Genomic DNA, 25,286 nt, shown 5'->3' with positions numbered 1-25,286 from the left:
TAAGAATGAAAGAAAGATTTGAGGCTTCAGTCTCCTCCTTCTGTGCCTTCGCATGCAGACAGACTGAACTACAGACCTACAAAGAGACAAAACAAATGGGGACATGGCAGGGACTCAAGGGTAGATCACTGATCCCTTTTTTTAATCAGGAAGGTAATTTTGAAAATTTTCCCCACCTCCAGATTCTCCAACCTCATGTTCAACCACCCCACCCCAGTATGTTAAATTTAGGATAGCTAATCAGTTCCCTACCTCCCCTGCCCCTCCAGATGTCCTGGGGGCAGTGGCAGCCCCACATACACCCTCAGGGGTCCAGGCAGTTTCTTCCTTCTATTTCTTGCCTGGAAGTACACGGAGTCCTGCAAACCTGCATACAAAGCGGTGGGGGGAGTGGTGCTGAGAGCTCCTGGGACAGACAGATGAACCTCATCCGGGACAGGACACACGTTCCTCTGCGGAATCACTGGCCCTAGTCCCGTGGAGCCCAATATTTCCCACGTTCGGTTCCCCCGCTCTCCTCACTGAGCTGCGGCTTTGAAGTTCATTATGAGCCGCCCCCCCGCCCCCCGTTCCTTCGATCGCCTCCAGTCCTCCACCCAGCCCCCAGCCCCGAAAGTCACTGCCTTCGAAGGTGAGTGCCACAACTCCTTCCCTGTAACAAAATGGATGGTGGTGGAGGGAGAGTGTCTAGAAGCCAGACAGGAGTAAAATGCACAGAAGTCTCGAACTCCGCCCTTGCCTCCGCCACCCCCACCAACCCAGAGGTACCAGGATACTCCTACCCCCACCCATTATATCCACGGCTCGGGAGCAATTTCCTTCCTCCCTCATCTCGGTTTCCGCCTCCACCTAACCTAAGGACTGACAACTCTGGTACCAAAGAGTAATTTGGAGAAAGGTCCTCCCCACCCCCACCCCAGGACTCTCGTGACACCTTCGTCCTCCCAGCCACTTCTTTCCGTGCAGAGCACTTTCTTTTGCAAGCTCCGAAATGGTCCAGAGAGGAGAGGAGGAGGGGTATGTGGGGGAGGTCCACGGGCCCACTGGAGTTTGCAGTCTTCACCATTCTCCAGCCCAGGGATCCCTAAATAGTGCCACCACTCTCACTCTGACATACTTGTTTCTGGACAATTTTCGTCTTCTTCCTGCTCCTAGAGTTGGATTGGCCTTCAGCCGCAAGATCCAAAGACACAGACAGGCGACAGGGCAGAGACAGACTGCTAGGCAGACAGAACAGCACTTCAGACAGTCCCAATACCAGCCTTTCCGAATCCAAGGTCCTGGCTGTCAAACGGATTTCACCTTTTGGTCTCTCACCCTATCCCCACTTCTCAGGACTCCGCTAACAGCAGCCCTCTTCAAGCAAGGGCGTCCATCCACCCCCTCCTCCAGCCCCCAGCCCCAGCCCCAGCGGTCGGCCATTTTCCCAGGAAAAACCACACCCCTTTCGAACAACTGGAAAGAGGGGAGGCGGGGCGAGGGAGTAAGAAAAACCGGAGGAGCAAAAGAAAACGCAAAGATCTCTTTGATTCCCCTGCACGACGCAGTCATAGCCCCAACCACAACTATGTTTCCTGTACGCGCTGTCATCTCCTATTTCCTATATAAAAGAGCAGGGAGGTGACTGCGGAGTCAGTAATGCGCCCGAGTTAGGAGGAGGACCCCAGCCATCCCCGCCCTTCTGGGGACCGCGGGGCAATCCCACCTTTACACTGACTTGCAGAGGTTCGGGGCAGATTCTTTATTCCTTTGCTCCGAGTGGTACAGCACCCTACTGAAAGACACGGGGAATGACAAGACAGACGCCTAGCCCCAAGATACTGGCTTGCTAGATGGACCAGCACACAGGACAAGAACCTTAACATCGGCCCTTCCCGATTCAAGGCCCTGGATGCCAAAGGTTTCAGGTTTCCCCCCTCCTGGTCTGGGGTCTCCCCTGTAATCTGGCCCCCAGGGTCCACCATTCTTGTTCTTGAAAGGGCCGGGGATAGTGCAAGGGTGTGGAGAAAGCGAGCCTCGTCCTTCTTTAGTCTCCACCCTCCTCTACCCGCACCGCAGGAATCCCCCGGGCAAGCACCCATCCACACATAGACTGGCTGGGATCAGGGAAGTTACCTCCTCCTCCTCCTCTCCTGGCCACAGGCCCGCCAGCCCTCGAGGTAATAGGGAGATGGCAACCGGACCAAACGAAAGACCTGGATTAGAAGGACGTCTGCACACGTCGGCTCCTGCTCACGTGAGAGCCACGTCACTCGTGAGCTCAGAACCCCAATTACCACTCCCACCAGCAGTGCGGCAGGAGCCGGCCCACCCGTTTCCTTTCCCTTCACAGCAGGTCCTGCCACTCATTTTCCTCTGCCAATCCCAGAAACCAGAAGTAGCTTATCTTGTGGTTGGCATTTGCCTTTCTTTGGTTAGCAGAGAGAAACTACATCTGCTCCCATGTCCATTGGTCTTTTCTTCCTCTTTGAGGAATAATTTTTCTCTCCTCTACTCCCTGTCCACCCACCTCTCCCTTCACGCCCCCCCCCCACAACGCAGCCTCAATGCTCAGCGTTTCCCCTGCACTCCTATATGAAATGGGATTCAAGATCTCAGAAAAGGATATGGGTAGTGGGAATGTCTTACTTTCTTAAACTTTTCTGTTCATTTTTTAAAAATCAGTAATGCATTACTCTTATATTGAGAAAATAAAATGATGCTATCTTCGTTTGATTGGAGAAGAATTTAAGTCGGAGGGGAAAACCCAAAAGGCCTCGCTAATTTTACTATATTTATTTATAACACAAGGAAAATGTTTCCACTGGTTACAGTCAGAAAGAAGCTTTCAAAACGTAGTAACCTGTTTTAAAATGGAAAACTGTTATTTTTCACATGGTCTATGAATTAGTCCACAAAGATGACTAGTTGTCTAATCTTTGCCATTTTACATAAATGATCCATTACTTTTTCTAATTTTGGATCAACTTACAATTTGATAAAACAAAACAATAAAATCTTGTATTGTTTGATTAAAGAAAGACATGCATTCAATGTCACAAAGTCTTGGCTGACTGCTGTGTGAACCTCTTGTGATTTGATGGCTGTTCTGAACACCTGCTCCAGATTAGCTTTTAGTCTACTAAAGCTGAGGAAGCTGAGGGTGTGAGGGATGCAGAAATCATCCGATCTTCCCAGCCTTGTCAAGAAGGAAGGGTGGAAGGTGATGCCCTCCCATCTCTCCTATATTCCAGAGCTTCTCATCCCCTGCATTATAGAGCCTGACTCTTTTTGCACACTCTAAAAATATACATGGTGACCAAAGTGGTAAATGCCACTCAGGTGACAAAACTGAGTAAACACCTTTGACTTCTTTCCTCCCTCCCTCCCTCAAATTCCCACAGAGGTAACTCAGGGATGCAGAGAAGGGACTGCTGTTCCCACCTACTCCTGCAGCTGCAGGTTTCCATGAAGCCTAGAGAAGCAATTGCTGGGGGAAGCACGCAGGCCTGCCTGTCCTGCTCTGCCCTGATTAATGGTGGCCCAGTTAACCTTGTTCCTGATGCCGTCTGCTGCTACCACCTGGCCTGAGAGGGGCAGCCTGCTTGCCTCCCACCCCTGGCCTCCTTACCTCAGGGCACCCAGGGAGAACCCAACCCTGCTGCAGGGTCATTGCCCACAGCCCACACCCACCTTGGTGCTCCCTCAGCCAAATGTATGCCTGGGCCTGAAGGACTCTCCCCACTAACCATACTGATTAACCTAGAGTAGGAATTCTCAACTGGCCACCTCTTTGTTCTACCTAAAATTGTATCAAAGTCATGTGCACGCATATGTCCATCTTAGTGGGAAGAGGGGTCATAGCTCTCATCACATTCTCACAGGCAACTAAGACTTAAAAAAAAACTAAAAATAACTCACTTTGAAAAAAAAGATACATCGTCTTAGTAGAAATCAATCTCTGTCTCTCTCTCACACACATTATACACACTATTTTTTAAAAAATGTGCAAACAACACAGAAATGTATAAAGTAGAATGTGAAAGTTCCCTGCAATGCCTGTTCCACCACCAACCACTGATAACAATTTCCACCTTTCTTCATGCAAATACAGAGTCTATGTATGCATATGTGTTGAACAACAATATACAGAACAACTATATACAGAACAAAAAGGCTCACACTGAGTGACATAAAGTGCAAAGAATCTGCACTTTAATTTGAGAACTGGTATCTTTAAAAATTGTGTCTTTCTATCCATGTCAACTTTTATGATCTTCAATAAATTTTATGTTTCTTCAGATAGGTCATACTCATTATTTGTTAAGTTTATTCCTAGATGTTTTATGGTTTTGTTGCTTTGGGGGATGACATTCCTTTTATGATTATATTTTCTACCAGGTTATTGCCGAAGCAAATAATTCTGATATATTTACTTTTAGTGACCTTTCTTAATATTTCTAATAGAGGCATAACTAATTTTATTGCACTTTGCTTTATTGTGATTCACAGACATTGATTTTTTTACTAATTGAAGGTTTGTGGTAACCCTGTGTCAAGCAAGTCTATCAGTGCCATTTTTCCAACAGCATGTGCTCACTTCATGTCTCTATGTCACAGTTTGGTAATTCTCGCAATATTTCAAACCTTTTCATTATTATTATATTTGTTACACTGATCTGTGATCAGTGATCTTTGATGTTACTATTGCAAAAACATTACAACTCATTGAAGGCTCAAATGATGGTTAGCATTTTTTAGCAGTAACATATTTTTAAATTAACATATATACATTTTTAAAGACATAATGTTTTGCACACTTAATAGACCACTGTGTAGTGTAAACAAAACTTTCATATGCACTGGGAAGCCAAAAAAATGTGTGACTCACTTTATTGCGATACTGGCTTTATTGTGGTAGTCTGGAATTGAACCCGCAATATCTCTGAAGTATGCCTGTAGTTTTTCAGTTGATAACTGGTTTTTCTAGGTATGCATACATAATCATTTGAAAATGATGATTTTTTAAATTTTGTCTTTTTCAATCATTATTATCTCTTATTCTTTCATTTTCTGGATGTACTACATCAACCAGAACCTCCAGAACTATGTTGAATAATAATGGTGATTTGAGAGCCTCCTTATCTTGTTCTTGAAGTAAATGAGAATGCCCCTAATATTTCACCATTTAGTGTAATGTTAGCTATTTGTTTCTGCTGTGCTTTTCTTCATCTGTGTTTTTATGATGGGGAGAGATGTTTAAAACCTGCACTCTCATAACCCTTTATGTAAGACTGAGAAAATGTAACTGTCTACATCAAAATATTGGGAGGGAGAAAGAGGGAGCATTGCCACAAGTGCTGTGCTTATTGTGAATATGTAGATGAGCAAAAACAGACACTAATTCTGCTCTCATAGTGAAAGCAAGACCTTAATGAAATAATCACATATACATACAAAGTGAGAAAAATACTTTGAAGGAAGGGAACACTGTTAATATAGTAAAAGAAATGGCAGAGTCTGGGGATCAGGGAAGGCTTCCTTGATGGGGAGAGGAGTGAAACTTTGAACTGAGATTAAGGGAAGCAGGTGCTAACTAGGAGAAGAGAAGAAGAAAATAAAAATGTCTCAAATTCTCCACCTTGATGAACCATCTACCTCAATCCTAGGATAAATCCTGTGAAAACCGCTGCTAACTTTTCAATTGACTCTTTCAGGGTTTTTTTGTTGTTTCCTATATATCAACAAAAAAATTATGTAGATATATGTGAATGTGTGTACATGCATATCTTTTAAAAATAACTTGGAATCATTCTATGCAAACTATTCTGCAAACTACTTTTTCACCTAATATAACATGTACATCATTTTATCAGCTACAATAATATTCTCTAGTGTGGATTTATCAAAATTCAACCAATCTATTACTGGTTGATATTTATCCTCTTCCCAAACTTTGTCTATTACCAAAATGTTACAGTGGAGACCTTTGTTTACATATATATTTGACAATAGTGGCATTATTTCCTTAGGTTAAATTCCTAGAAGTGAAATCACCGGGTCAAAGTGGAAGTTCATTTTAAATTTTATCCATGCTGCCAACTCTCACCTCTTAAATTTTGATATATATTTTCCATGTTGTGCTCCAAAATTTTTTGATTTTTTAAATTATAAGTGAGATTAAGCATCTTCCCATAGGTTTAACCATTTGTATTCCTGTTTCTATGAACTGCCTTTCCCAGTTTTTCCACTAGGTTTTTTCATCTTTTTCTTATTAATATATGAGAACTTTCTGTAAATTAAGGAAGTGAGCTCTTAGACTGTCATAAGTATTATAAATATTTTCCCAGTTTATAATTTTCTTTGGACTTCGGCTATATAGAATTTTCAAAATCTTTATGATACAAACTGTATCAATTCTTTCTTTACATTTTTTTGGGTTTGTGTCCTGCTTAGGATGGCCTGTATGTTTTTCTAATTTTATGTGTGTTTTTTGATATTTAAATTTTGGTCCATATAGAATGTTTTTTGTTGCAGTGCTTCTATTATCAGTAAGCCAGAAATTTTATCCACCCTTGCTTTTGCACCATTTGTATAAATGTCAACACAGTGAAAAAAGCAAATGACATCTCAGTGCTATTATGAATATATTTTTTCCAGCTTTATTAAGCATATGGAATTAATATTTTCCAAATAGTTAGCAAATTTTCCTGATACCCATTATCAAATAATACCTTTCTAGCTCCTGATTTTAAATGCCACCTTTATCATGAGCTAAATATCCACATATATTTGGATCTACTTTTTCATTCTCTATGTTCCTTTAATCTGTTATTTTTTTCTTTTTATGTCCCTAACTGTTTTAATTACAGTATCTTTATAATATGTTTTAATATTTGGAGGATAAGGCCTCTCTAATTATTCTTCTTTTTCATAATTTGCCTGTCCACTCACATTTGTTTATTTACAGATAAAATGAATTGTTTTGTTAAATTCCCTTTAAAATCCTGTTTTTATTTCAATTTGGATGAAGTTAATTCTAAGGTTAACTGAGGGCTAATTGGCATTTTTATAAGAATATGTTACCACTTCACACCAGTTAGAATGGTTATTATCAAAAAGATAAGAGATAACAAGTGCTGGTGCAGATGTGGAGAAAAGGAAACCCTGTTGGTGGGAATGTAAATTGGCGCAGCCACTACAGAAAACAGTATGGAGTTTCCACAAAAAAATAAAAATAGAACTACTGTATGATCCAGCAATCTCACTCTGTGTACATATCCAAAGAAAATGAAATCACTCTCGAAGAGATATCTGCACCCCCATGTTCATTGCAGCATTGATCACAATAGCCGACACATGGAAACAACCAATGTGTCCATCAATGAATGAATGGATTAAAAACAAGCATCATGTACATATGGTACCCTGTAGGTTATCAATAAATAGTTGTTGAATGAATGAGTATATCTTGCAAATTTTTTGTTATTCTTAAGCTTACTTTTTATATCTATAGTGGAATATTATTCAGCCATAGAAAAGAAGGGAATTCTGCCATTTGCGACAACATGGATGGAACTATATGTGGAATCTAAAAAAGCCATGAAAACATAGAGTAGAATGGTGGTTGCCAAGGGCTGCAGGGAAGGGGAAATGGGAAACTGTTGGTCAAAGGGTCCAAACTTCCAGTTATAAGATGAATAAGTTCTGGGGATATAATGAAGAGCATGGTGACTATAGTTAACAGTACTGTAGTGTATACTTGAAAGTTGCTAAGAGAGTAGATCTTAAATGTTCTCACCATAACAATTATAAAAAAATGGTAATTATGGTAGATGTGTTAACTAACCTTATTGTGATACTCATTTTGCTATATATACATGTATCAAATCAGCACATTGTACACCTTAAACTTATGCAATATTATATGTCAATTATATCTTAGTAAAGCTGGGGAAAAAAGAATATTTTTCTACCCAAGAACCCAGTTTCTCTAGTTATTTGTCTTCATTTATTTTTCCAGCAGAATTTATACGTTAAAAAATATAACTGGGCTTCCCTGGTGGCGCAGTGGTTAAGAATCCGCCTGCCAATGCAGGGGACACAGGTTCGAGCCCTGATCCGGAAAGATCCCACATGCTGCAGAGCAACTAAGCCTGTGCGTCACAACTACTGAGCCTGAGCTCTAGAACCCGTGAGCCACAACTACTGGGCCCACGTGCCACAACTACTGAAGCCCAGACGCCTAGAGCCCATGCTCCACAATGAGAGAAGCCACCGCAATGAGAAGCTCGCGCACTGCAACGAAGAGTAGCCCCTGCTGGCCACAACTAGAGAAAGCCCACGTGCAGCAATGAAGACCCAACGCAGCCATAAATAAATAAATAAATTTATAAATATATATATAACTCCTAGAACATTGCTTGGCACACTGTAGGTTATCAATAAATACTTGTTGAATGAATGAATATATCTTGCGTATTTTTAAAGTTTCTTTTTGCCGTACGCGGGCCTCTCACTGTTGTGGCCTCTCCCATTGCAGAGCACAGGCTCCGGACGTGCAGGCTCAGCGGTCATGGCTCACGGGACCAGCCACTCTGCGGCATGTGGGATCTTCCCAGACCGGGACACGAACGCGTGTCCCCTGCATCGGCAGGCAGACTCTCAACCACTGCGCCACCAGGGAAGCCCTAAAGTTTCTTCTTAAGTAGCTTACCTTTTCTCATGATTATTAGAAATGGAATCATCTTATATTTTTTATTATTTTTATATATGAAAGTGATTGTTTTTTGCATATTGATTTTATAACCAGCCTCTTTATGGAGTTCCTAAAGTTTCAAGAGGTTGATTTTCTCAGATTTGTTTCATTTGCAGTAATGATAATCTCACCTCCTATCCAATATTAATATCACATTTCTTTCTTTTGGATGATTGTATTAACTAGTATTTCCAGAACAATGTTAAATAATTGTGTGAAAGCTAACATCCTTGTCTTCTTGATTTTTATGGGAATGCTTCTAGTGTTTATTCCTCAAGAATGAAGGACTTCTTGTTAGAAACTTATGTATATTTTTTATCATATTAAAGAAGTGTCTACCTGTTCTTACTCCAATAAATTGTATTCAGAAGATATATGGCTTCAAGTACAATTTTTTAAATTTTTATTTATTTATTTATGGCTGCGTTGGGTCTTCGTTGCTGCACACGGGCTTTCTCTAGTTGCAGCGAGCACGGGATACTCCTCGTAGTGGTGTGTGGGCTTCTCATTGCAGTGGCTTCTCTTGTTGTGGAGCACGGGCTCTAGGTGCGCGGGCTTCAGTAGTTGTGGCACACAGGCTTAGTTGCTCTGCGGCATGTGGGATCTTCCCAGACCAGGGAACGGACCCATGTCCCCCGCATTGGCAGGTGGATTCTTAACCACTGCGCCTCCAGGGAAGTCCCTCAAGTACAATTTGATTAATAGTCTCTCTGCTATGTCCTTCCTTACATATAAGCTTCATTCTTGAGCTGGCCACTCTGATGGAACCAAAATAGCTGCAATAGACCTAGGCCTTACATCAGCACACTTTATCACACAGATTCCCAACAGGAAAAAGAATCCAACTGAGCTGGTTTAAGAAACTCGAATGTAGGGACTACTCAAAGAGATATATGCAAGGTTAAGAGGCCAAATTAGGGATTTTGAGGTACCCAGAGACTAGCAATAGCAGGAAGCTGTTACCCTAGGCCTAAAATGGCAAGAGCCTTTTTTTAAAAAAATGGAACCTAGTGAGAGTTATAGCTATAAAGAAGGTACCTTATGGCAGGAGATGAAGTCTTGGCCCATCACTACCAGTAACCACCACCGATCCAAGAACCACCACCAGCCAGGGGCCAATATGCCCTGGGCGAGATGCCCACTTGGGACTGCCATCCCATCTGAGTCTCCAAAATTTTTACCAAATCAAACTTGTGTCAGCTTGCCCTCATGCAGTAAATCCAATCTACTGACACTGGGTTGTGGTGAAGGAAAGTGCAGCATTTATTACTGCAGGGCACAAAGCAAACAGTACAGGCAGCTAAAGCTCAAAAGACCCCAAACTCCCCAATGGCTTTTAGGGAAAGGTTTTTTTAAGACAGGGTCAGGGAGATGGTTGTGGGGTGTATGATCAGCTCATGGACATTCTTCTGTTTTGTTGGTGGTGAGGTAATCAGAAGTCAACATCATCAACTGGTCTGGGATCTATGTACTTGTGGTCAAAATTAACTTCTTCCACCTGGGGGTGGGGGTTCAGTATCTGCAAAACAGCTCAAAGAATATGGCTCAGAATATTAGCTACAGCCCATTCATTCCTAAAGGTCCTTGACTTTGTTTAATGGCTAAACTACTATTATTTTGTCTTGCTTGACCGTTTTCCTTTGTTTCTGCATTTTCTCACTTTTCTGATTAAGTTTATTCTTTGGAACTTGGGGAAGGCCTAGGAGGCTAAAGGTTTTCTACAAACAAGAGGCAGGCAAAGGACATGGGGGATATCTGCCCTGGGAAGATCCCATAGGGTCCTACTTGGTTATACTCTTACCACTCAGCATCCATTCTTGTCCTTTATTCCAATGAAGAAACTCTCATCTCCAACAGGGAGGCAGGGACAAAAATCCCATCAGCCAATGTACTGTCATGGAGTAATGCTAATTCATATTCTCCACCTGAAACCTAATTTATTACAACGATCTCCAGTATTTTTCATATATTAGAGAAAAGAAGGGGAAAATAGTAAATTACAAAGATACATCTAGCTGCTACCTTTCCCCTCTGTAGCTGTTCATGAGGCCAAAATCAATAATCATAACTTCATTCTTCCACTGTTCACTTCATACTCCCTTTAGGTGGTCAGAGTTCTTTCCCTGATGTAGTGATCCTAACCTTCAGTCCTGTCTTTATGGGATATCTGCACTTTCCCATTTAACAGGACTATTGGGCAAATGAGTATTAAGTGGTGTCCCAGTGACTATCCCTGGGCTCCAAGCATACTTCTCCTTGTTCTCATTGTATAGCAGCAACCTTGTTTCCCCTTGGTGATAGGATTTAATTACTCCAGACAGTACAATAGTCCCTGTCTCTGCTTATCAATTCAATAGCATGAGGAGACCAAAATGGCCAGGGTGCAGTTTCAGCTTTCAGTTTAATGGAACCATGGCTTTATTCCTTGATAGCAGCATTCATTCCTTGGAAAAATAGAACCTCCAAACCTGCTGAGCCCAAGGTTGTGGAGACAAAACAAAATAAGTCTTTACTGGGTTAATTGGTATAATAGTGAGAGGGACCACTCCCTCCTCCACCTTCATTCCCAGACCTGTGTATTCTTACTATGAGGGAAATAGCACTATATATTGGTCACTGTTTTTGAAGCAACTATTGTAGTCTTATAGCACAGCACTGTCAACCCGGAACAGGTGATCTCATAACTAAGCCTTCAGTAAGTCATTTACTTTCCTATCAGGCAAGCTGCTTCTGCATGATGGAGTAAGTGATAAAGACTAGTGAATATTTGGATATGACTCCATTATTGTACTTCATTTATCATTAAATGAGTTCCCTGGTCAGAGACAATGTTGTATGGGATACCCTGATGATAATTAAGACATCCTGGAAGTCCACAGACGGTGGCACTGACAGAATCATTGTAAGCAAAGAAAGCAAATGTGTGTCTGGAATACGTAGTTATTTCCATGAAGAAAAATTTCTGTTCTCACTGTGATAAAAGGTGTCCTATATAATAATCTTGCCACCATGGGGCTGACTAGTACCCCAGGAAATAATGCCTTATTGTATTGAATGATTCATCTTCATCTTATTTTGTTGTCAGGTTGGGTATTCAGCAGTGTTAGTAGAAGATCAGCCTTGATGAGTGGAAGTCCATATTGTTGAGCCCATGCATAACCTCCATAACATTGATGCTAATCTAACAAAGGGAAAGAGAGGCAGAAGAGTCAAAGAAGATGTGGTGATAGAATCAGAGGTCAGAGTGATGTGGGGTATTGGGCCAACGAATGCAGGCAGTCTCTAAAGGCTGGAAAAGACAAGGAAACAGATTCTTCACTACAGCATCCAGAGGAAACACAGCTCTGTCAACCCATTTTTGACTTCTGACCTCCAGAACTATAAGATAATAAATTTGCCTTGTTTTACGCCATTGAGTTTGTGGTAATTTGTTACAGTATCAATAGGAAACTAATACAATGTTGCTGTTGTTGTTGTTGTTGTTGTTGTTGTTGTTTTAAAGAACAGAAGAGAAAGTCTTCTATATTTACCCAGATATTTACCATTTCTATTGCTTCTCCTTCATTCCTGAATTCTAGATTTCCCTCTGGTATCATTTCCCATTAGCCTGAAGAGCATCTTTTAACATTTCTTGTAAAGCATGTCTGCTGGCAGAAAATTCTCTTGGTTTTCCTTCATCTGATAACATCTTTATTTCATTTCCATTCCTGAAGGATATTTTTGCTGAATATGGAATTGTGTGTTGGCAATTCTTTTCTTTCAACACTCTAAAAATATTGTTCCAATGTCTTTTAGCCTTCATTGTTTGTGATAAGAAAACCACAATCTTTCAAATTGTTGTTCCCCTACAGATAATGTGTTATTTTTTTCTAGCTACTTTCAAGGTATTTTTTTTTACTTTTGGTCTTCAGCAGTTTGATAAGATGTGTCTAGGCATGGTTTTCTTTGAATTTATCCTGTTTGGGATTCGTTAAGTCTCTTGAATCTGTAAATTTACGACTTTCAACAAATCTGGAAAACTTTAAACAATCATTTTCTCAAATATTTTTTCTATCCCAGGAGGGGAAAGCCAAGATCAGGAGCTGTCATCCCTTCCCAGCACCATCTCACAGACCAGGAGTGTCACTCAGGTAAAATGAGGTCCCTGCCTTCCGCTCTGGTGCAGTGATTGAGGCTCTTCCCAGGAGAAAAGGCGGGATATAAGGATGAAGAACTCTGCAGCTCTGCCTGAGGGAACTGACTTAATTTTGAAAAGGTAGTAGAAAATTCCATGCCTACAGGCATTGTCAAAAACAATGGAGTTCATGGTGGAAGATAATTAAGAAGAGGCTGGTAGCACTAACACAAGAAAAATGTCAGAAGAGTCACAAGTTTATTGAAGAAAACCAGGGAAAGAGACAACCAATCAGAGCCCTCCTGGGATCATACACAATTGTAAGGATCAGGAAGACTGTGTGCATATGCTAGGCTGCATGGAAAGGCATGGAACAGGCTTGAAGGGTGTAAAACAAAGAATGTTGCTCATTACTTGTTTCTACGAGGATTAAGTCATAAGCCACTGCAGTCGCTGACCAACAGTACAGCCTAAAAAGAATTCAGGATGAAAAACAGGATGAGGCACTTTGTACTTTGGAAAAACAGGGCCCTTAGATAGCACCTTAGATAGATATATCTCAGGAAAATGTTCAATTAACCCAGATTCTTACATCTTCCCATACATAAAAAAGCACTAAAATCATTAACTGAGATACCTATTCCTCATGACAAGCAGTAACCTTTTACTGAGATGAATGCTTGATTGTATGTATTCCCTAGTCAAAACCATATATATACTGACTTCTCCCCCTACCTCTTCGGAGTTGTCCTCTCAGAGCTACTGAGAGGCTGTTTCCTGGGATCAGTCCTCAGGAAAACCCTGAATAAAACTTAACTCACAGCTCTTACATTGTGTGTTTTTTCTTTCCATTGAAAAGGGATTCCCCAAGCCACACACAAACTCATAAACACCAGGCAAAAGCCTTACTGGCACAAGGAGCTTAAACACAACCTCTGACCAAGCACTGAATGAACCATAAGTTACTCTGACCCAGGGACGAATCCTAAAAAGCCAAGATTAAAAATAAAATCACAGTCATCCTTGGCAATCTGGAACAATGTGTGAATGCCCAAGGCTATGCCTTTTCAGGAGCAATCAGAGAAGGAACTTCCGAGCTAGTAGTCCCAGTCTGAATGAGCTAGGGGCAAAATATGTAAACTCACTGAAATGTGAGAACAGCCTCCAAGCTACACATATATCCAATGGCAAAAGGTAAATATCTAATTGGGCTTAAGCACAACCTTTGACCAATAAGTGACTTATGCTAACCCAGGGGCAAAACCCAGGTAGACAAGCTAAAAGATAAAAATAAGGGGGAAAGATCTGAGCTGGGAAAACAGAGGTGTACACTATGGGAGGAAATAAACTCCACAGAATTAGTCCCACCAACTCAACAAACAGTAAACAAATGACAGCAAACAACAACAACCATTGGGAGGAGGATCAGTATCCGGAGTTGCTAATAATATGTTACCTAAAATGTCCAGTTCTCAACAAAAAATTAAAATACATACAACAGCTACACAGGTAAACATGAAAGACAGTATAAATGTATTTTGTTGTAACTATTTTTTCTTCTATCTGATTTAAAAGACTACTTCATAAAGCAATATGAATAAATCTATGTTGATATACATATAATGTATAAATATGTGAGTTGTATAATAACAATGCAAAGGAGTGGGGAGGGAATGGAGATATTAGGAGCAAAGATTTGAAACTGAGTTGGTATTGACCTGAACTTGATTTTTATAAGTCAAGCTATTAATTGTAATCCCCAGGGTAACCACTAAGAAAATACATTTTAAAATACAGTAAAAGAAATGACAAGGGAATGAAAATGGTACACTAGTAAATACTTATTTAACATAAAAGAAGGTAATAGTGGAGGGATAGAGGAACAAAAAAGACATAAGACATATAGAAAACAAATAGCAAACTGGCAGATAATAATTCTACTTTATCAGTGATTGCATTAAATATAAATAGATAAAACAATTTAAAGGCATAGATTGGCAGAATCAATTTAAAAAATATGATCCATGAAAATATACTGTCTACAAAAGATATTCAGAATCACAGATACAAATAGATTGTAAATAAAAAGTTAGAAAAGATGTACCATGCAAACAGTAAACAAAAGGGACCTGGAATGGTTATACTAATATCAGAAAAATTAGGCCTCAAGACAAGCATTGTTATTAGAAACAAAGAAGGGCCATTTATATTGATGAGAGGGTCAATCCATCAAGAAGATTTAACAATTGTAAACATACATGCACCTAATGATAAAACTCCAAACTACATGAAGCAAAACCAGATATAATTGAAGGGAAAATAAAAATTTATACAAGGCATAACAATAATATATGATATATGCCAATTACTATGTGCCAAGTACTACTCTGAGTATTAATCTTTTAATCATCACAGCAATTCAATAAAATAGGTATTTTTATTCCCATTCTAAATATGGGGAAAGTGAGGTAGAAAGAAGAGAAGAGATTTGCCCAAGATCACATAGCTATTAAGTGACAAAACCAAGATTTGAAGCCAAGCTATCTACTGGCAGAGTTTATGTTCTTAACTACTCTTTCTCATGGCTCAGCTGTGAATAATATTTATGTAGCCATAAAGTAAACATAGAATATTGATTTAGTAAAATATAGTGATGTAGGGCTTCCCTGGTGACGCAGTGGTTGAGAGTCCGCCTGCTGATGCAGGGGATGCGGGTTCGTGCCGCGGTCTGGGAGGATCCCACGTGCCGCGGAGCGGCTGGGCCCGTGGGCCGTGGCCACTGGGCCTGCGCATCCGGAGCCTGTGCTCCGCAGAGGGAGAGGCCGCACCAGTGAGAGGCCCGCGTACCGCCTATATATATATATATATATATATATATATATATATAGTGATGTAATAACAATATATTGGGAAACTGTGGGAGAAGTGTGTATATGGGATGGGAGGTTTAAGATAACTGAATCTTGGGCTTCCCTGGTGGTGCAGTGGTTAAGAATCCACCTGCTGTTCCTTTTTGTCCCTTTCCAGCTTTCAAGATGTCGAAGCGAGGACGTGGTGGGTCCTCTGGTGCGAAATTCCGGATTTCCTTGGGTCTTCTGGTTGGAGCCGTGATCAACTGTGCTGACAACACAGGAGCCAAAAATCTGTATATCATCTCTGTGAAGGGGATCAAGGGACGACTGAATAGACTTCCTGCTGCTGGTGTGGGTGACATGGTGATGGCCATAGCCAAGAAAGGCAAAGCAGAGCTCAGAAAGAAGGTACATCCAGCAGTGGTAATTCGACAACGAAAGTCACACCGGAGAAAAGATGGTGTGTTTCTTATTTTGAAGATAACGCAGGGGTCATAGTAAACAATAAAGGCGAGATGAAAAGTTCTGCCATCACAGGACCAGTTGCAAAGGAATGTGCAGACTTGTGGCCCAGGATTGCATCCGATGCTGGCAGCATTGCATGATTCTTCAGTGTATTTGTAAAAGAAAAAAATGATAATAAAAATTATTTGCTCCATGTCACTCTTCTTGACACCACCTAACCCTTACCCCCTCTGTAAAATAAAACTACCCAGTGCAAAAAAAAAAAAAAAAGAATCCACCTGCCAATGCAGGGGACACAGGTTCAAGCCCTGGTCCGGGAAGATCCCACATGCTGCAGAGCAGCTAAGCCTGTGTGCCACAACTATTGAACCCACGTGCTGCAACTACTGAAACCCGTGTGCCTAGAGCCCAAGCGCCGCAACTAGAGAAAGCCCGCGTGCAGCAACCAAGACCCAACTCAGCCATAAATTAATTGATTAATTAATTTTTAAAAAAGGAATAAGATTGTCAGAGCTGCAAGGGATTAAAAAAAAGATAACAATCTTTTCATTGCAGAAAATCATAGCTGATGTGTAAAAATTAAAAGTCAAGAAATAAAAGTATAAACAGATTATTTAGAAATATGGAGTGATACCAGAAGAAATAGTTATAAGATTTGAAAGTGATTCTCTCTGAGGAGGAGAAATGTGGGATGGGGAAGGATGAAGCAAAGTTCTGATAGATTTTTATTGTTGCTGTTATAAGCCTTATGGTACTCTATAACTATAAAAATTACATTTTCAAAAACCAGGACTCCAAACGTGTACAGAAAACTTAAGGACTGTTATGGGCTGAATGTGTGTCCCCCCCCAAATTCATATGTTGAAGGCCTTACCCCCAGTATGGCTGTATTTGGAGATAGGTCCTCTAAGGAAATAATTAAGGTTAAATGAGTCCATAAGGGTGGATCCCTGATCCTATAGGATTAGTGTCCTTATAAAAAGAGATATCAGAAAGCTCACTCACTCTCTCTCCACACACATGCATCAAGAAAAGGCCATGTGAGGTCATAGTGAGAAGGCGGCTGTCTACAAGCCAAGAGGAAAGCTCTCATGGAAACTAAGTTTACCAGCACCTAATCCTGGACTTCCCAGGCTCCAGAACTGTGAGAAAATAAATTTCTGTTTTTCAAGCCACCCAGTCTGTGGTATTTTGTTTCAGCAGCCCAAGCAGACTAATACAGAGACATTATCCTCAATGAAATAAGCCAGTCATAGGGACATTCCTGGCAGGCCAGTGGTTAAGACTCTGCGCTTTGACTGCAAGGGGCATGGGTTTGATCCCTGGTTAGGGAACTAAGATCCCACATGCTGCGTGGCGTGGCCAAAAAAAAAAAAAAGAAGAAAGAAAGAAAGAAAGAAGCCAGTCATAAAAGGACAAATACTGAACGACTCCACTTAAATGAGGTACCTCAAGTAATCAAATTCATAGACAGACAGTAGAATGGTGGTTGCAAGGGGGATGGGATAATGGGGAGTTATTTTTTTAAAACATCTTTATTGGAGTATAATGCTTTACAATACTGTGTTAGTTTCTGCTGTATAACAAAGTGAATCAGCTATATGTATACATATATCCCCATATCCCCTCCCTCTTGCGTCTCCCTCCTACCCTCCCTATCCCACCCCTCTATGTGGTCACAAAGCACCGAGCTGATCTCCCTGTGCAATGCAGCTGCTTCCCACTAGCTATCTATTTTACGTTTGGTAGTGTATATATGTCAGTGCTACTCTCTCACTCCGTCCCACCTTACCCTTCCCCCTCCCCGTGTCCTCAAGTCCATTCTCTACGTCTGCGTCTTTATTCCTGTCCTGCCCCTAGGTTCTTCAGAACCATTTGTTTTTTATTTTTTAGATTCCATACATATGTGTTAGCATACGGTATTTGTTCTTCTCTTTCTGACTTAACTTCATTCCGTATGACAGACTCTAGGTCCATCCACCTTAATGGGGAGTTACTGTTTAACGGGTATAGAATTTCAGTTTGGGAAGATGGAAAGAGTTTTACAGATGGATGGTGGTGATGGTTATGCAACAATGTGAATGTACTAAATGTCAATGAACTGTACACTTAAAACTGGTGAAGATGGTAAACGTTTTCTGTATTTTACCACAATTTTCTTAAAACGGAAAAAAGAATGTATAGAGGTATGCATTGTAATATAGATGGGAGGCTGTACACTTGGTTTCAGTTCTGCATTCCTGCTTGCCAAAGTCTCACACATATAGAGCTTCCTCAGCATTCTGCTCTCAGTTTTTCAGTCTGTACCCCTTGCTGGGGCTACCTGACTCACTCCTTGGCTTCAGTTATCATCTACAATACATATCGTTAGTCAGACCTTTCTTCTGTGCTCTATATCCATACTTTTCAAATGAAAACTGAGCATCTCCACTTGAAAGTCCCAAAAGGACCTCAAATTCAAAGAATTCAAACCAGATTCATTCCCTTCCTCTCCCAATTCTACTCCTTCATGTTTGAAAAATAGAAAGAGAAAAGAAATGTTAATACCCTTCCTCCTTCATTCCATACTCCAGACTGTACTCCTTCTCCTACACCACACTGCCTTCAGGGCCAATTAGTTCATGTGTTTCCCAGAAATAGGCCTTTTTCCCCTATAAGAAGGACTGAATTTTCATCTTCAAAAAGTGATGTTAAATTATACTTCATATGTGCATGACCCAGCAAGGCCACTGTACCCAAAACCTTAAACCAACCCCTGATCCCTGAGTATGCTATAACAACAACACTAGAGTAAGAATCTGGGGACCCGGAGCCACAGTCAGACCCAGAACTGGCTATAAGACCACTTAACTTTCCAAAACATCTAGGAATGTTATCCACTGCTATCTTAGCCTCATTGCTGCCCCTAGAACTGGGGACGAGGGCCACCCTAAACCCCATGCTTTGAAGGGTCCTGCATATCACACACACACACACACACACACACACTTATTAAAGAACACAAGGGTGCCTGTGTTACATGGGATCTGGTGCTTATTGTTGGTACAGTGCAACTTATAGGCCTAAACATCTGTACTTTGCCTAACACTGTTCTGGCTCCAGGAAAATGCTTCTCCACATCTGTTTCCCTGTCTCCTTTAAACAAAAGGCAACTGTGTCCAAATGCCATGAAGATTTGTGGATTGTGCCACTGCCGACATAAGAAATAGACATTATTTCAGACTAAAGGGAAGATTCTAGCAGTGAACCACTTAGGGAAGAGAAAAATACAAGCTACCTTGTCAGAGCCTTCTTCTCAGATACATGAATGCCATAGATTTTTGCTTAACAAACTTTAATTTCCCAGTAGTGTCCATTTTCTTGTTTATATTTATTTTCTGGTTTGTGGTTCCAAAGTAATAAAAAATTAATGCAATATTTGCAACAGTTGCATATATAGGCTAAAGAATATTTCACAATATTAAACAACAGATATGACTCTTGATTTGGGGATGTATGGAGAGAGAGAAACATGCATGAATCGTTGTCACAGATTGGATCCCCAGTAAACAGATTATGAGACAAAGATTAGTATAGGAGGTTTATTGGGGAGAGCTCCTGGGATAAACATTTATGGAAGAAAAGGGAGAAAATAAACAGGAATGAAAAGAGGAAGAAATCAAATGTCAGTGCACTATCAGTAGAACGCCTCAGCATACACTGTAGGGAATTCTGAACTTAGGATGAAACTTCAAAGCTATCTCAAGTAGGAGCAAGACGACCAGGCCTTTATATACAGCATCAGTGAGCCATTGGATGTGGGACACTCTGAGAATAGGGTGTGATCTTGAACAAGACAACTCTCAGCTGATGAGATGCCTGAATGGGGCTGGCATCCAAGGGCTCTCTGATGGCAACATTCTTAACAATTGAAGTAATAAGGCCTTTATTGCTAAAGGGAACTCTGGGCAGGGCATTGCAGTATCCACCACAGTCCACCCTTTGTGCCTCTCAGATCTGCTTTATATAAGTTCCAGGATCAGCTCTTCCAGGGGTCTGGTAGGCCTCTCTTCCTAGGGGAAACTTAAACTATAGCCCCCAACACTGCAGCTGGTCTCAAAGCTGAAAATGACTGTCCCTCTCTTCCACTATCAATTACAGATCCCAATCACTCTTAGGGTCTTGGTGGTTTGCCTGGTGGTATGATCCAGACCCTCACTCCTGATCATCATGGGTTTCTCAGGCTGGAGTTGCTGTCCTTGATGATACCCACATACCAAGCCCACCAATCTATACATAAGGCTGGGGTTTTTCCTTCTCAGTCAGCTTGTCAAAAAAGATCCCCCATGAGGCCACAGGTGTAAGGAGTGTGAAAGGTGCTAGCGCAACAGTGGTGGATATCATGGAGGATCTGCTCTAGCTGATTGTGCAGGTGCTTATACCCTCCAGTCCTGCTTGTGCTTGATCCTACGTGTAAAACTTCCATCTTGTTGCTGGGCCTGCCCACACTTATACCTTGGAGGAGCTGACAAAACTCAGTTCATAATGGGCAGTTCTGGTTGTATGGTCAGTTGCATGGTCATTTGATGTCCTATGACCATGTATTCCATATCTACCAGGACACAGTAGCATATCAGGAGCTGTTTTTAAAAGATATATAATTATCCACTGCATGTGGCATGACTTTGTTCCAGAATCTAAGTTCTGGTCTAAGTTGTGACCTTCCCATTGGGGCTTACCAAAAACTCCACATGGCATCTTCCACCAACACAGATAACTCTAATACCTTAGAGTCTATTGATTTCATGGTCCAAGTGGCAGGACTGCTTGAAACCATGGCCTGGACCTGCTATAAGGCCTTCTTTTGTTCTAGGCCCCACTCAAAGTTGGCAGCTTTTCGTGTTACCCAATATGTGGGTCAAAACAGTAATTCCAGATGTGAAATATGCTGCTTCCAGAACCCAATAAAGCCTACAAGACATTGAGCTTCCTTCTTCATGAGGAAGATGGAAAATGCAATAATTTGTACTGTACTTTTATAGGGAATCTCCTGGCATGCCCCAGACCATTCAACCCCTAAAAACTGTACTTAATGCAGCCAGCCCCTGGATCTTTGTAGGGTTTATCTCCCATCCTCAGGAGTACACATGTCTTACCAAGGCCTCCAACGTGTTACCCACTTCTTAGCAATTTGGTCCAACTAGCATGATGTCATCAACACAGTGGACTAGTGTCATATTCAGATGGTCCAGATCTCTTCAGACTATACCATGACAGAGGACAGGAGAGTTAGTAGAGTCCTGAGGAAAAACTATAAATGTATACTGTTGTCATTCTATGTGAATGTGAACTTTTATGATGTTCCATTCTGATAGGGATAGGAAAAAAAATATTTTCCAAATCAGTAGCTGATTACTGTACCAGGTACCTAAGGCCATGCCATCCTGTTCTAGCAAAGATATCATATCTGGCATGGCAACTGCCCTTGTGCCACTACTTGGTCGAGTTTACAGTAGTCTACTGTCATCTACCAGACTCTGTCCACATTTTTCAGGGGTCCAAACTGATGCATTAAATGGAGATATGATGGGGAGCACATCCCAGCATTCTTTAGGTCTTTAGGTGGCACTAACTTCAGCCATCCTCTCCAAGATGCTATCTATATGTTTTCATTTACCATCTTTGCCGAGGAAGAGGACAGCAATTTCAAAGCTTCCACTTGGCCTCATCTACAAATAGCTCTGACTCCACATGCCAAGGAACCAATATGGGGCTTGTACCAACTATCATAATGTCTATTCCAATTATATATTCAAACACCAGAAAAATAACCATTGAGTGAGTCTGTAGACCCAGTGGAGCCACTATAAACCCAACATAGACTAGGAGCTTATATAATTTCTGGTTTCCATCTGCCCCTATTCTAACAGGGGTGAGGCAAGATGATACGTTAGGTCTCTGGGTATCAATAGCAACTCACAACCAGGGTCCATCAGCCCTCAAAATGTTTGGGTATTCCTCTTTCCCCAGCACACAGTTACCTTTGTAAATGGAAGGACTGGAGGAATCAGTCCTGGGTACCCCACTCCTTCAAACAGTGCTCTCTGGATCAAAAACTGACTTAAGGCCAAAGCTGAGCAGGAGAGTGTGACTTATTGAGGCACCTTCCCTCAGACTTCTGAGTATCTTTGATTTTTTTTTTGATTGTACAGATCGAATACAAACTGTTGGACGCCTATTTTCCCTAGGACAATGTGTTATATTGACCACCCACGTTCTATTAACTACCTCTTAACCATCTATCTACCAGGAGGAGCACTGTGTTCTATTAACCCTCTCCAAAGCTCTCTGCAGATCAGGCCTCCCCACCTATTACTCTGACCCTGTGGTGCATTATGGTATTTGCTTCTACCTGACTTCTGACAATTGAGCACAGTTATCCTGTCTCTATTGTTTCAGTGGCATCACCATTTCTATCAGTGATCTTCATCCTATAATACCCTCCCCTACTCTGAGCCCTGGTCTGCAGAGGCAAGCCACCACTGAACTTCTCAGTGATGCTGGTAACCCTTTAACCAGTGCATTCCTTATAGCTTTAGCAAATGGTGTGCCCTTTGGGTCCTCCTCCATAACATGGTCCTCTGGAGGGCTTTCTGTCTTTATAATATATTTATTCTATTCCCACTTCCCTGAGCCTTTAATCCCTTCTCCCACCATCTGCAATGGCAACTCTGGCCTTTATACCTCAATGTGGGCCATTGGTTTTTTTCCATTCTTTGAGGAGCCATTCTAATAGTGAGTTCACATTAATCTCCTGGGATCTTTTCCAGGATGTTAAATCCTGTATCTTGGTAGAGAACTCTCTGATCAATTAATTATCCCTTATTCAATTTTATATTCTAGCTCCCCTGATCAAGGCCCTCAGAATTCAGTCCCATGCTTACTCCCTCAGCACCTGCTAGAACATGCTGGCTAGGTCCTGCAGCTCCTTCTTGAGATATTCCCTTTCCTTCCTTATTAGGCCCAGAACAACACCAATGAAGTTATGTAACTTAACCCTAGACATAGGCCCAGTGGCCAGGATGGGAGGTGGGGGCAGATTCTGTGGGAAACACACATTATCTTACAAGGGAAAGGGCTCTGCATGTTCAAGCAAGGTGAAGCACTAACGCTTAATAGGAAGGAGTGGGACACTTCTGAACGCTCAAGGAGCTCAGGGAAATCTGAGGATATAAGACTTTTAGGGACATCAATCCAGATGTCCCTATTCCATGTGTCAGGGTCACATTCCTTCCTAACCAGGGCCCTGGTCTTGGCATAGCAGACTTGTCTTGGTTTAGATTTTAACTTTCTTTGAAGCTTGTTTCAATAAGTCCTGGGCTTGGTCCTCAGATTTCTCTACTCTCTACCTGAAAAAGATGAGGACCTCTATATGCTGTGAAAGAAACCCTCTGGCTTTCACACATAGCTTAAATTGTTGACTAATTTAATTCAGCTTTTCATTATCTTTTCCTAGAGGTCCATCAAGCTGAGCAATAGCCACCCAATTTTCTGGACTTCCTTATATTTAATATACCTCACATATTTCTCAAATGTCTACCACATGGCACCAGTTAATGTATTCCCTTCCATGAATGCCATTCTAGTTCACCTCCAGTGAAAGCTCTAACTCCTCTGCTACCTGTTCCACATGTCTATCTACTCCACCTACCACAAATGATGGCGTCCTCATTGGCAGCTGGGCAGCAGATGATCCATCTCCTAAATTTCATCACAGTGTATGCTTTTCTGAACCTCTTCTTGTACCAACTGTTGTAGGATGGCTTCCTGGAGGGCAGACTCAGAGACAGGGTTCAGCATGAAGGGCTTTTATTAGGGAATGCTCTTAGGATTAAAACCTGTGAAAAGGAAAAGAAGGAAGCAGGATTGGACAGAGGGAGAAGTTAAGCTGTCCCATTTGGGGCAAGAAGGCCATGTAGATCAGTCATTGAATGTGAAGTACCCCAGAAAGGAGGTATGACCTTGGGGGAAGTGGCTTTCTAGCTGAGGCAATTCCCGATGAAGGCTGACAGCTGAGGGCTGTCTGCTGGCAGCACTCCTAGCAACTGAAATAATAAACTCTTTATTCATGAAGGAGGATTAGGGCAGCAGATTGCAGAATTCACCACAAGTATGACATCATTTTTTCCACTGGAAAGTTGGTGACCATCAAATGCTAGAATTGAGAACAGCTTTACTTCCAAAACGATTAATGAAATTTAAAATTTCAAACATTTATACTTATATTTATGGCTTTATTTAAGTAATATTTATTTTAAAATTTTATTTATACCTTCCAAATATTCAGACATAAATATGTGAACCTCCATTTATACTTTTGCTCTAGTGCCCTGAAATGCTATTAACAGGCCTGCTTAGCCTGAATTCACCCGTTTCCTTTTAGTAAATTATGCAAAAAGTCCTGGTTTATTATATAAATATCAGAAAATACAGATAAGTAAAAAACAGGTAAAATTACCCATTAATCTTACACTCTCAGGGAACTATCCACATTCTCAAGAGTATACACACCAAAGTTTATACATAAAGATAATTTAAATATATGTTCTTTCTTCATAAAAAGTATAGCATGTGCTTTTGCAGCCTATTTTCCCCATTTAAGATTATATGCTGAATTTTTCCCATGTAAATAAGTGTAGTTGCCCATCAACATTTTCAAGAGCTGCATAATGTCTCAATGTGTAGACATACCTTAATTTCTTAGCCAAGTGCCTATTTCAAGACACTTGGGTCATTCACAATTTTTCACTCTTCAAAAAGGTGCAGATGCACAGCCTTGTACAAGCTGATTATTTGATTATCTCCTAATGATAAATTTCTACAAGAGGAATTTCTGGGTCAAAGAGCGTGCACATCTTGAAAGCTTCTAAAACATGTATCCAAATGGATCTTGTACCAAGTATGCTCCCACCAGTACAGTTTGAAGGTGTCCCTCCACCCACACCCTCACCATACTCTGGGTTGGAAGAGAGGTGGATCTTCTCCAGTATGGATGCCAACAGCCCTCTCAATGGTTCCATAAAGACCCTGCCCCAACCAATCTTGTAAAAGAAATCTGATAGAAGCACTAAAAATTATT

The 25,286-nt window shown here is 41.2% G+C and overlaps 1 protein-coding gene and 1 pseudogene across 9 annotated transcripts in view; one reads left to right on the top strand and one right to left on the bottom strand.

Moving 5' to 3' along the window:
- Window positions 1–25,286, bottom strand: part of ARMCX1 (armadillo repeat containing X-linked 1) — a 36,332-nt gene that overhangs the window by 1,894 nt on the left and 9,152 nt on the right. The window contains exons 1-4 of one of the 9 annotated variants that reach the window (XM_029240848.1): window positions 2,116–2,228; window positions 1,706–1,774; window positions 1,118–1,284; window positions 253–367 (exon numbers count right to left, since the gene is read on the bottom strand). The gene's annotated coding sequence lies outside the window, so the exon portion shown is untranslated. Of the gene's footprint in view, window positions 1–252; window positions 1,285–1,705; window positions 2,229–21,303; window positions 21,411–23,858; window positions 24,046–25,286 lie in introns of those variants that run through there. The other 8 variants (XM_029240847.1, XM_029240845.1, XM_029240843.1 and 5 more) reach the window with 8 other exon arrangements.
- On the top strand, window positions 15,775–16,308 carry LOC114906203 (annotated as a pseudogene).

This window comes from Monodon monoceros, unplaced genomic scaffold, assembly GCF_005190385.1.
Source record: "Monodon monoceros isolate NGI ecotype Baffin Bay Population unplaced genomic scaffold, NGI_Narwhal_1 Super_Scaffold_22, whole genome shotgun sequence".
In the NCBI taxonomy this organism is placed as follows: Eukaryota; Metazoa; Chordata; class Mammalia; order Artiodactyla; family Monodontidae; genus Monodon; species Monodon monoceros.
The sequence above is the reverse complement of the archived record's forward strand: the minus strand, read 5'-3'. Positions and strand labels throughout refer to the sequence as shown.